The sequence below is a fragment of the Coffea arabica genome, chromosome 7c, assembly GCF_036785885.1.
Source record: "Coffea arabica cultivar ET-39 chromosome 7c, Coffea Arabica ET-39 HiFi, whole genome shotgun sequence".
Classification (NCBI taxonomy): Eukaryota; Viridiplantae; Streptophyta; class Magnoliopsida; order Gentianales; family Rubiaceae; genus Coffea; species Coffea arabica.
In genome coordinates this window covers 35,067,679-35,081,433 of record NC_092322.1, presented here as the reverse complement: position 1 = coordinate 35,081,433, position 13,755 = coordinate 35,067,679, and the positions used below count along the sequence as shown (strand labels likewise).

Below are 13,755 nucleotides of genomic sequence, written 5' to 3'. Positions count from 1 at the left end.
TCTCCCGCATTACTCAAGTTATCCCTCCCTCCAAACGGTTAGAGATAATGATTGTGTCCAAAACTTTGATATAACATTGGCTGTAGCGACAAAGCTACCTTTGTATTCGAGCATATTATTAAAGGAAAAAATATCACACTTCGTTCATGGGATATTAAAATGGAATTAAACAAAAAAAAAGAAGCAAAGTATAAAAGGGTTGGCTATTAATTGAGGGTGAAAATGAGAAAAAAAAAATCATGAAACTTGCACACCAATTTTACACCATTTCTCTTTTCTTCATCCACATTATCTTTAATTTTTTTTGTTTTTACTATATTAATTTTCTTTTATATTTCCCTTTTTTGCCCATTCTTTTCATGCTACAAATTACTTCCTTCCCTATGTCACAATTAGTTGTATATTTAGAATAACCTTTTCAATTACTTTAATGTCATTCTGATTTATTTAGTTTTGTTTACTAGTTAATTATTCATCAAGTGTTAAATCTTATAACATAATTTATGCTGTATACACTGCAAAGCATATTTTATCAAGAAAACAAATTATTTAAACATGCACACAAGACACAACTTTTATTATTTTAATAGTAATAATTAAACAATGCCTATTGTTCTATGACATATTATTGTTTGTTAAACTAGAAATTTACCCTTGATAATCATTAAACAGGTGGATGACCAGTGAAAACCCACAAAAGTTCCTCATGTCAAAGTTGGAAATTGCCAACTTTTTAGCTTATTTAATGGTTGGAAAGTAACATAGAATTAGTATGCATCATCAAAGAAATGGATACTTTATAGTAAACAATAGCATAAGAGTTTTTTAGAACTCCAATAATTTATTTACTACTCATAATGGAATAGAGACATTAGATCTAACTTAATTAGTAGGGATACTAACTGGTTGACTATGAGATCGTATTTCGACTTTTGAACTTTCTCCGTTTTCTCTTTTCTCTTATAAAGTTTGGAATCTCCTCCTAGATCAAAATGATAAAAAGTAAATAATTTTTACAAAAAACTAAAAGTGTATAATTGATCATCTTTAGAAAGAAAACAAAAAAAGGGATAGAATTGAGGAATGCCATTTTAACCATTATTTTACTTATAAAAGCAAATATCCTTCTTGTTTATCATTTTTTATTTTTCTTTGTGCGCTTTTTTGGGATGATTCTAACGTATTGGATCTGTGATGGATTTTCCATCCAGACTGCCTAGTGGATATTGATGGAGTAAGTGGAATCGTGGCATCTTTGGAAATCAAGTTTTGTGTTAAGTTGTGGGCTTTTGTATTAACACCAAGAGGATTAGGTCTTTCAAGGGCTAGGCCTATATCCCTTAATTCTGCAAAAGATCTGGAAATTTTAGTGGGTACAAAACATGCTTTTTGTTGTATGACAAATAAACACTTTAATTTGCTTTGTCTTAACACGCAACTCAATTTAATAGAATATTAGCCAAGCCATCTTGAGGTTCCTAAATTGATCTAAATTCTATATTTCTCATTTCTACATATAAGATTCAGTCTCCCTATAGTGTGAACACAATAGTACTTTCATTTTGGCTCCCATGAAAAAGTAATGAGTGAGTGATACAATTCAACTTGTGTGTACAACTACTAAAAGTAAGCCTTTCCACTCTTCAAAAAACTCAATGAATAGTTCATTGACTTTATTACCATATCTCATGGTATTGATATTAATTTTGACAAGAGCTGAAATCTTATGCATCTGTCTTATAGTTCTACATTGTTGAATACCAATTGGAAAGCTACATTTATTTTCTTTTTTTTCCCTTCCATTTATTGAATTTTGGACATATATATCTAAATTGTAGGTAGATTCAACAAACTGTTTCCTAAATAATAAAAGTATAAGGTGCTAAATTTCACATTTCCATTTTTCTGTTCACAATAACAACGTAAATATTTTAATTCAACTTGAATTTACTATGGTTTGTAACTACATATAGACATCAAATCTTTGTATCTTAACATATGAATTGTGAGAACTCGGGAAATTTATGTGCATTCACTTCGAATTTATTTCATTACATTTAATCTGTTATTAGAAATATTATATGTAACAAATGAATGGTTAAATTAAATGAATAATTGAATTCCTATAAAATTTAAAATTTAGGAAAAATAATAATAATAAAAAACAATAATAATAATAATGATAAAGATAAAATATATATATTTATATATATATATATATATATATATATATATATATATATATTAATAAACAAATAATAGAATGGTGTAGAAAAATTTAGGTAGTCAAATAAACATATGATGGACATATTGCAAATTATGATGTTTGAATATATTATATAGTTGAATAAGTTACATGTTTTGTTAATTTTCTTCAAAACCAAATGTGTGAAAAATCTTCTAAATAAATGTAAGAGTATTTGCAAGGGTGTACAAATTAGAACAAATGAAATTTGGAGTCAATGCATGAGATAATAAAACTACAGACCCTTAGCTAGCAATTAAACTAAAGTTAAAAGGCCAAACCAACCCTGAATTTCGGTGAAAGCACCATGCAGCCAGCAAGCAAGTCATCAGAAATCTAAAGTAGGAACCAAGTGGAGGAATTTTGGAGGGAGTTGGTCACCGTGTGGAGCAGGTTGGAGGTGAGTAGCACCGACTGGGAAAAATTGACCACCGAGTAGCATTTCCTCCTTTTAATTCCTAAGCCTTCTAAACAGAGAGATAAGTGAGTAGTGAAGGGAGAAATCGGTTGGCAATTCCAACTGACCGACTGCAGTTGAGAAAAAAGAAGGAAAAGCTGGTGCGAGAGCTAAAGGAACTGAGGCTGAGACTAGGAGCAGGCTGCGACCATAAAACTTGAAGGAAAAGGTAAGAATCCTCTGCAACGTTCATTTGCTGAGAATAATTGGATACATGGATTGTATGTTAGGCTGCAGTAAGGAAATAAAATTTTACTGAGGGAAAATCTGATGGGAGAATAAGATGGAAGCTGGACTGAATTAATTGGAACCGAGAGATAGTTAGTTGAGTTGCAGCCTGTTAACAATGGAAAATGGAAGAGTAATGTAGAAAACGTATGAAATGTTTGTTTCTGGTATACAGAGGAATTTACCTATAGGAACTAGCGGAAAATGGGAACTTTGAGCTGGAATGGTTAAGTGAAACCTGATGAATTGCTGTCGGGTTCATCTGAGAAAGGAAGTGGAAATTTCAGTTGATTTTCATGAACGATAACTCTAAAAATCCTGTGTTAATCTGTAAAATGTTGCACAACATCATGGTTACTTCAGGCATGAGAAATTTGAGCCAGAGATGAAGGGAATTGAGCAAGAAAACCTAATGCATGCTGCTATGCATCAGATTTGTAGTTAGGTGCAGATATGAGTCTTAATTCAGTTGTCCTCTTGAATTCCGGTCAGAAACTTCCACGTTTGGTTTAGGATAATCTATGGTTGAATGAATATCCTTTGCATGATCCGTTAGAACATAAAACTGAAGAGGAACTATGAGGAAATGTCAAATGATAAACTACCATTCTGCTAGAAACTTATTGGCTTTAACCGAAGGAAAAAGTAGGAAACTCTGGCTGTGTTCTGCAAACTTTGGCTTCTTAACTAACTTATAGAGTTGTAACATGTCAGAAAGTTTCTTAACTCCATTCGGTAAGACAGAAACAAGTGTAAATTAGAATGTATAATGAAGGAAGATGAATGTAAGTTATTGCAAGTAATTTGGCCAAGGAAATGAAGCACAATGTGCAGCTTGTTACTTGAACTACTGGAAACACTTACTAGCAAACACATGAAATATGTATGATCTCTTGTCACGATTGAAAGGTACCCTGAAACTAGTAAACTTAGGAGAAGTCTAGCTAAATTTGGCAAAAAGGAAAGCTGATGCAACCTGCTGTGAAACTGAGAGGGAGGAAATCAACTTTGATTAGATCTTCTTTCAATTCCTAACTCTGTAAACTTTCACAGATGATAGCTAAGACTGTTCTGTGGTTTAATAATTATGTTTGGCACCATGAGTTAGAGTTAAACTGAACCAATTAGAAAGGAAAAGCTGTGGACTAAACTGCTAGCTGTTGAAACTCCTTCATCTTGGCCGAGAGAACAAAAGAGAGCATTCTCCAACTTTTCTCCTCAAACCTTGGCTGTAAATTCTATATTGTGATTCAAAACACCTCATAGAATAATAATTATCACCTGGATATTAAGTTTGAATGAGGAAAATAAAGAATTTTATGGAGAAAACTTGTTTTCCAAACTACCTACTTGCTGGAATTTTTCAACCTCAGCCGAGAAAGGTGAAAGGGATATTTTCTGATATTTCTTTATAGATTTTCAGCTGTAAACTTTCATATTAAGGTTGATTACACCTTATAATATCATTAGATGGTCATGTATGTGAATTTTGGGGTGAAAATGTGATTTTTATGGCTGGATTCTTGTTTGAAAGACTGTTAGGCTGATAAACCATTTACAGTTTAGTCAATGGAATTCCTTGGCATTTCAATGGATATTTTAATATAAAATTTTCTGGAAATGCTTGATTTGAACCAGTTGGTGTATTATGAGTTTGTTGGTGAGTGATTGGTGGCTGGAAAATTCTGTTCAAAGTTACTGCATGCTACCCGATGATGAAAAGCTGCGACTTTTGGGTCATTTCTCCTTCAAAATTGGTTAGATTATGTCTTCATGCATTATATATGATTCATAGGTTACATATCTTGACATGAGTGCAGTACTTGGCCTGAACTCAAGTGGAATGAGTGTAAAATATGAAGAAACTTTGCTGAATTTCTGTTTGGACACTACATGAAGGACCGGTAGGATGAAGCTGGAAATTTCCAGCTTTATCTCCAGAAAATTTTGTTAGTTTAGTTAAAAACTCACTTCATATAACTGTCATCTTCCTAATCCAGTCATGCATGTGTTATTTGAGGAGTTAAAAGCAAAGAAAAGATTGACTTTAAAGCAATAACAAATCTGGAACATTAAGACAGCAAACTAGGAGGAAAGAAGAACGCTACAACTTTGGTTATTTTCTTGGAAATTTTGCTAGATCATAACTGAAATCCATGCTTTATGCCTTGTCTAATGTTTCTAGAGTGATGCATGTAAGATTTAGTGCTGGTTTGTGTTTGTTTTATAGCTGGTTTACTTGCTGGAATTGCTCCAGCTTTGGGCAAGAGAAAAGGAGTTTGGCTTTCCAACTTATATCAGAATTTTCAGTAATTTGACCTGCAGAAATCCTGTTATGTGCTCATTCTTTGGTGTATGTATTTCGTAACGTATGTTCTGTTTTTGGTTCTAGTGAAAGTTGGTTGTTTAAGAGTGAAAACTTAAGGAACATTGCTGGAATTTTTAATGAGGGCTGAGGAGAGGGAGAGCAAGGGAAATTTCAGCTTTAACTCCCCCAACTTTGGTCACTTATAAGTATATCCTTGCTTCATATACCTCTTTAACATCTAAAACTAGACATGTATGAGGTACGCATTGAGTTTTAATTTAGAAAAAACTAATTTAGGAGGAAACGGAAGAAGTGAACCTGGACAATTATTCTACCTTTAAGGCTAAATCTTAACCTTAATTAATTTTTGTTTTAACTTGAGTTGCTCGGTAGATTTTATACAATGTTATCGTGCTTGAACTTAGCCAAATTATACTAAAGTGAACGGTATATGTACTTTAGGTATCTTCTAACAATTAAACTTGGTATAACCAACTTAGAATCGGGATCGGGAATGAAAGTAATTGCACTTAGTGACTATTCCTAGAATTATACCATCATCATAGTACTTGAAATTTGTCTCAGGAACTACTAGTGGGAGTGAAAGCAATCTTGAGACCGAAGTGCAACTTGTTTGACTAAGTGAATGTTTCTGAATTTATGTGTTTAATTGTTTATATTTATTTAAGTGAAATTATGTTTTAAAAGTGCTTATTATGGAATATTGCTAATGATTCCTTGTAAAGTGTAACTCAATTGTCCCTCGCCTTTTAAGTCGGAGATGTACTTTATCGTACTCGACTTAGTTGAGGTTGAAGGTTGATAATTGACCAAATGTTACTGTAAGTGTGTATGAATGTAAGCCGTATGTGTACTTTACCGCATCGGCTATAATCGGCCCCAAAACTGTCTGTTCAACGAACTATTCGAGCTAGCAAAGGGCTTGATCGGATAGGACGGAGCTTTGAGTAACTGTTTCAGTGTACTCGAGTATTATCTTGAAGTTAGGAGATTATTAAACTGATTAGTGAATGTAAGGGGTTGTTTATTGTTTTGGAGGACATAAGGAGGTGAATTGGCGGAGTGTGCAATGATATTGAACTGAATGTATAATGACACTGAAATGAGTGTGCAATGATATTGAAATGACATTAAATTATTGAACAGAACTAAGTGCTACATCTGGAACGGATGGAAGCCACCGCTAGTGTCCGTATCAGTACCGTATCCTTTGAGGTGATTGATTACTTTTATTGAATTTGATATCCTGAATTGTTATGTTTGGTGAATGTTTTATACTGTTAATTGGTTTTGTATCCCTTTGAAAGTGATTATATAGTGAAATGTGCACTACTTGATTAATTATACTGATTTAAGTGTCTATTGAATGTTACTTGTTCAGCAAACCTCATTGAGTTTTAGTTCAACCCTTTAGTTTTGTTTTCCATACAAGAGTTGGTAGTCGAGAAACGAACGAGAGAGCTTAGAGAGTTAATATGAAGTCTTTTATGATTGTAAACTATCTAGTATCATACTACGACTGAAGTTTTGTATTAAACTTGGCATTGTAAAAGATTTGAATGCGTGGTTTTAGTATACTACAATGTTATTTCTGAAGTTAATATAAGATTAATGGGAGATTATCAAATATTATCTCGGAAGTTAATGTGTAATTAATGAGTCCTAGTGAGAGTCAGACAGACGATCCACTAACTTCTACGGTATGCTCTAAGAGAAGGTGGGGTCGTCACATGAATATTAAAAAATAAAATCAAATTCACTAGGTATTGGTGTTTGGATTGTAAATTATTTGAGATATTTTTACTTTTGCACTTTTTTGATATAATATATATGAGATAAAAAGGTGATTGAAAAATATGTTAATGATGCAAGAAAGTCAATGTGTGTAAATAAGGTGTTCAATTTACCTATGTGACCAAGACTGGTATATTGTCAATTTTATGCATTAATAATGTTAATCAAACTCATCGCAAAGGTGTTGAAATCCAAATCAGTCATTGACCCAAAAAATGACTGGGTCGAAGGTCATTGTTCAATCATTGAGTTGACCATAATTAAGACTATAATTGAGTTGTCATGTCATAATTATATTGTACATTGATTTGTACTTATTACTTATCTAAATTGAAGTGCTTGCACGAAACTTTTTTGTTTTAATCTCATTCCAATAAAGTAAATGGAATTTTAAAGTTGTCTGTACAACCATAGGTTTCTAAAACTATTAAAATTTAATATAGTAATTGCTCATGTAAATAAATTTTATATATCATGAATTTTCTATAATTATATTTATTGTCAATTATGAAAACATTATGTAATTCAAAAATTTGCAAAAAGAATATAAGGACAAAAAAGAATTACTTTGATGAACGAAAAACGTCTCAACACATAAACATATACTACTTTATACATATGTGTGTGTTGTATAATTTATGGAGAAAGGGAAATGATAGAGAAAAATAGTGAAATGAAATACTTACTTAAATACTCCCTCAGCCCTATAAAGATAGGCATGTTTCTTTGTTCACATAGATAAATTTAGTTAATGTAGTTACAACAATTATTTTTTAGGGTTAATTACAGTTTGCCCCCTTGAACTTAACCATTTATAACACTTTGCCCCATAAACTTTAAATATATACACTTTGCCCCTTTCATTGACTAGTCAAACATTAATGATGAATTCTCCATCCAAAATTTTAACAAAATGACATTAATGCCCTTACATAATAGCTCTAGAATAATGCTATACTTTTAATCTGAATGTGAAACATCTTATTAGAAAAAACACAAAGTCACATGATTTAAAAAATTAAAAAATAAAATATGATATAATACCAAAGAATTGAAAAATTATATTGTGGAGAAAAAAAGAATTTAAAAATTTCTAAAACATCTGCACAAGTTTTCCATTGCTTATCTTTCTTCCTTTAAATTGTAAATAGATTGGTTTTGATAATCTTCATTGACCTTTCAGCTTTCACAAGATTTTTTTCACAATTAATAAGATGCTATTTGATAATTTTATACCACATTCACACCTTGATTTGTATTTTGTTTGAATTCTATGTTTTAAAAAAATAAAAAAATTCTCTAAATACATTTTTATTTCTCTAAATCATATTTTTATCTCATATAAAGCACATTGAAAAGTCCTATAATAAAAATATATAAAGAAATAATTTTCATTCCAAATGTATTAATTAATTTTATTTTATTTAAAATAAGTATTGCTATTTGCATTGAGGTAAGAGTCTTTGCTCTTTTATTACAAAAGAAATTTCTTGAAGTCAGCTATACTAAATAATTTTTGAGAGTACAAGAGTTTCTCAAGGAAGAAGTCTCTCAAATTTTGTTTGCCTGTGCCGAATGATCCCTTCTTCTTTATGTAGAGTTTGACAAGAGTAATATGCGTTGGAATATTTGTTTGATAACATCATTGTTTGAGTCATCGGAGTGCTTGTTGACATCATGCCCTACATCATGTTATTCTCTTTTGTCTGGAAATTTGTTTGCCAATTGGTTTCTCAAAATCCATTGTCTATCATCTTTATTGACTGGCCCGAGTTTTCATTGATTCCAATTTTCTAGAATAGAACTAAAAATTCCACAACAATCATCCTCATTAGTTTGAGTATTATTTGAAGTTAATTTTTCTTCTTCATCTATTTGAGAGAGTGCTTCCATCAAATTTTTCTTGAAATCTTCCTTACTAGTGCTGGCAGCCATCAAACATTGTAATCTATATTGAAGATTTTGATCTTTTAATTCTTTTGGTAGAAAGGGCTTCAATCTTTTCATGTCCATATTGTTGACAAAAAGATCCTAACTCTCTTCTTGCTTGTAATCGTTCTTTCTTTATTTTTATTTTAATTTTAAATCTGTACATAAGTTTAAACCTTCAGAATTTATAAAATTTATTAAATCTCCATAGGTTAAATTTGAATAAGGGATTTCTCCATTATATTGACTCCTTATTTTTTGTCTAACTTTTTCTATAAATAATTTTGGTAATCTGGCTAAAAATCTTTCTTTCCAATAAGAATGATTGCAATCTGATCTTAGAAATACTTTTGTTAAAAACATATCATTATACCATCTAAAATCATGCAACTTTGGACATGTTAAATTAATTAGAATTTCAGAACTTCTATCTTGGAATTTATTTGGATCTCCAATAAAATTTTTAGAAATAGCATAAATTAAAGTTTCTATAGAGTCCGATTCAGTACTTGTTATAAGTACATCTTGTCCTGCGGCTTGACTACTCCTTGTTGTATCTGAAATAATCTGTTTTGCAGCAACTAATATTTAATTTCTTTCTTCTTGATTTAAATAATTATCCCACCAATTTTTTAGCATTCTTGAAAATCCTAATATTAGTAATCGAGCACATTCTTTATTACTATGACCTTTTCCTTTAAAAGTTTCTACCATGATACACACGAGATGAAAAGAATTAGGTCTAGAAGATCTAATTTTATTAATTTGAGTAGATTCTTGAAATTGAGAAATAAGAGCATCATCCTCTGATTCAAAATTATGAGAAATAACAGAAATTTGATTATCTTTTCTAATATCTAATTTTGCTAATTTTTTTGAAATTTATTTTATTAAATCAGGATCATTATTCAATTTTATAATTTTAGGTAATTCAAATGGTTTAAAGATTGGTTTGGACGGATCTATTTCTGGATGTTTATTAGTAGGAATTATAGGTTTTGTATTACTTAATTTATCTAACTGATTGGCTATAGTATTTAATATTTGATTAGTATTATTATTTTGTTGAATAATTTTATTTATTTCTTTGTTAGTTTTTTCATTACAAATAAATTTGAACGGTGAGGCTGTAATTGATTGATTTCTATGAATTAATTTTATCGCTTCTAATGGGGGATGTACCGATGTAATTGTTTGTGCTGAACTAGTTTATCATCCTTTATATATAATAGGATTAATATATTTTGAAAATGGATAGTCAATTTTATTTTTCTAAGAATTAAATTCAAACCATTTAAAAAGTTCTAAGTGAAATTTTAATCTTGTAAGATCTTGAAAATAATCTTGTTTAATTATATCTACTTGTTCTTTATTAAAAGTTTTGAAATACCATGCTCTTATTTATTTATTTATTGGTAAAGAAAATAATTGTTGTAAGTATTGTTTATCTAATATAAATTCTTTCAATATAACGTTTAATTGATTATCTACATTCATCTGGGACTGAGTTATTTGTATTTTGTTTTCGGTATATGTTGTCTAAAATCAACTTTTTCTAGATTTAATTTTGTATTAATGGAGGAAGTGGATGGTCTGGCAGAAGAAAATATTTTTCTTTTTGAAAATTCTATTTCTATAGTGCCATCTGATAATTCTAACTTATACTACTATTTTCTCTTTGAATTGGTTTTGGAGTAGAAATTTTTTCTAAATTTCATTTTGAACTATTGGTTATAGATTCCCAATTAAGTCTTTTTGGAATAAAAACATTTGTATGCTCTAAATTGGATTCCAATAACATGGTTTCTCCTCAAATAGGCATATTTAAAGTTTTGGATTAACAGTAGTATTCATTACTTTGTATGCAATTCTATAAATAATAGCTAATGATCTTGAATCTTCTAAGAAATTAGTATTTTTAGTTTGAACATTAAGAGTTAAAGATGATAAAATATTTGGATCTTTAAGGTCAATAGTAAAATTTGGATAACAATCAAAGTATACAGGACCAATTTCTAAATTTGATTCAACTAATCCAAACAAAGAGTTTTGAAAGGAAGTATGTCTAGCGTCTCATAAACATAATAATAATGGTGAATTTAAGCCCAGTCTATGCAAAGGTTTAACAGCAACTTGAACCATACCAATATGTAAAAAATCGATATTTTGAAGAATGGTTTATAATAGCTTCTTTACTTAAAAGTCTAATAACTTCATGATTCTTTTTTAAAGAAATTGTTTGTTCAGTTAATTTGATTGAATAATCTTGAAAAAATTCTAGTGTTCCCTTTTGGTATACATTATGAATTTTAAAATTTGGTATAGACCAATTATTGAGTCGCTGTTCTATTTTCTCTATATTTATTTCTATATTACTAACTGTATTATCTTGATTATCATCTCTGCCATCTAAGGATAGAGAAACTAGTTTCATTACTAGATCTTCTTATTGAATTTATCCTTGTTAATAAACTAGCCATGTTAATCTAGAAGATTAAACCCTTTACTACAAATTATATGGAGTCAATATAAAGGAGAAATCCCTCATTCAAGAAATTTTATGCTTTACCTAATAACCCTAATTTTATATTGAAACTTTACAAAATTTTGTTTTTGCTATTCAATAAGAAGATCTGGTAATGAAACTAGTATCTCATCCTTACATGATAAAGATGATAATCAAGACAATATAGTTAGTAATATAGAAATAAATATAGAGAAAATAGAACAATGACTCTATAAGTTCTATTCCAGAAAATTAGAATCAATCAAAACCCGAACCCAATCAATAAAGATGATAGACAATGGATTTCAAGAAATCAATTAGCAAACAGACTTCCAGACAAAGAGGATAAGATGATGTAAGGCATGATGTCAACAAGCACTCCGATGAATCAAGAAATGATGTTATCAAATGAATATTCCAAAACATATTACTCCTGTCAAGCTCTATATAAAGAAGAGATGATCATTCGGCAGAGGCAAGCAAAATTTGAGATTCAACATCCTATGCATTTTTGTTGATAAGTTAATCAGTTAATTCATCATTTATTTGTGATCTGAATTATAATAACATATTTAATCATGGTCTTAGGGATGAAAAGGAATCTAATAAAGCTATAGCGTCTAGATATATTTCTTTATTAATAACAATTTTTATTGGAATATACCATCATTGAAATTTTATTTCTGAAATATTAGCAATTAAATAACCATGATCATTTTTCTCTATTGTTATTTTATTTTCATCTTCAAGTAATTCTATTTTTTCTTGTTTATTTTTTGATTCTTTTGAATAACTATACTTCTATTTGTAATGCTAAAAGTTGATACTTTATATCATAATTTTTTGTTAGTAAAGATTTTAATTCTTCCTTTAGTTTTTTAATTTCTAATTACAAACTTTGAGTAGTAACTTGAATTTGCAGTTTTTAAAATCTTTCGTATACTTTACTAAAATTATAAGGACTCAATATAAAGGAGAAATCCCTTATTCAAGAAATTTTATACTTTACCTAATAACCCTAATTCTATATTGAAACTTTATAAATTTTTATTTTTACTATTATTCCAGAGAATCTTTGGCATATTCAACTTCAATTAGGTGAAGGTCATAGTGAACTTTTATCTATCATATCAGTAAATTTTATTCAAATTTTACTTTATTATACAATAAAAGATTAATATGATACCAATAATAATATGTTAATAATTAGTTTATTAACAAGGATAAGTTCAATAAGAATATCTGGTAATGAAACTAGTATCTCATTCTTAGATGATAAAAATGATAATCAAGATAATGCAATTAGTAATATAGAAATAAATATAGAGAAAATGGAATAATGACCCAGAAAATTGGAATCAATCAAAGCCCGAACACAGTCAATAAAGATGATAGATAATGGATTTCAAGAAACCAATTGGCAAATAAATTTCCAGACAAAAAGAGGATAAGATGATGTAAGACATGATGTCAACAAGTACTCCCATGACTCCAGAAATGATGTTATCAAATGAATATTCCCAAAAGGATACCTTTATGGTAGGAACCTTCCTACCATAGGTAGCTCTTCAGAGCATGACACGTGTATTTGTAAAATAGGAGCTCACGGATCGTTATATTGCAGTGGTAACGTGCATGGAAATAAACCAAACAAGACATGTCCGGATGCAGCCTTTTTTCCCCTCCAATTCCTCCGTTCACTGTGCATTGTTTCTCCACTGCTTTATTACATTTAAAAAATTATGAAACTAAAATTTTCTGCACCTAATATACCAAACAATTTAATAAAATTAATAACAACGTACCAACAATATATACCCATGACATAAATATACTAAGCACTTATAAAAATTATTATGATTATATAGTTACTTTAGAAGTTGCTCCCAAACACCGTGCAACTAAATTTTTCATTCAAACTAACGATAGTACAAAAAAAAAGACTAATTAATGAAAATACAATCTCGAAAAATTTTTAATTCACAGTCACAATATGTGAATTTGTGATAAATACAAAAAATGTATGGTACTTTGAGCTAGGGGTGGGCAAAAAAATCCGCCGATCCGAAAATCCGATGAACCCGATCCGATCCGATCCGAAAAATAGGATACCCGATCCGATTTTTCTTAGCGGGGCAGATGAGGGTCGGGTACCCGAAAAATCGGGTATGGATACGGATCAGAAAAATAAAAACCCGCGGGTATCCGACCCGCAGGGTATATTTTATAAATATTAAAAAAGTAGGGATCATTTTATAATTTTATAA

At 29.9% G+C, this 13,755-nt stretch overlaps 1 long non-coding RNA gene across 1 annotated transcript; it reads left to right on the top strand.

Annotated features, from left to right (window-relative positions):
• Positions 1-2,559: 2,559 nt before the first annotated feature.
• On the top strand, positions 2,560-6,600 carry LOC140010215 (uncharacterized). The gene is made up of 2 exons (XR_011817495.1): positions 2,560-2,871; positions 6,406-6,600. It is a non-coding gene; the product is annotated as an uncharacterized lncRNA (long non-coding RNA).
• The last annotated feature ends 7,155 nt before the right edge of the window (positions 6,601-13,755 follow it).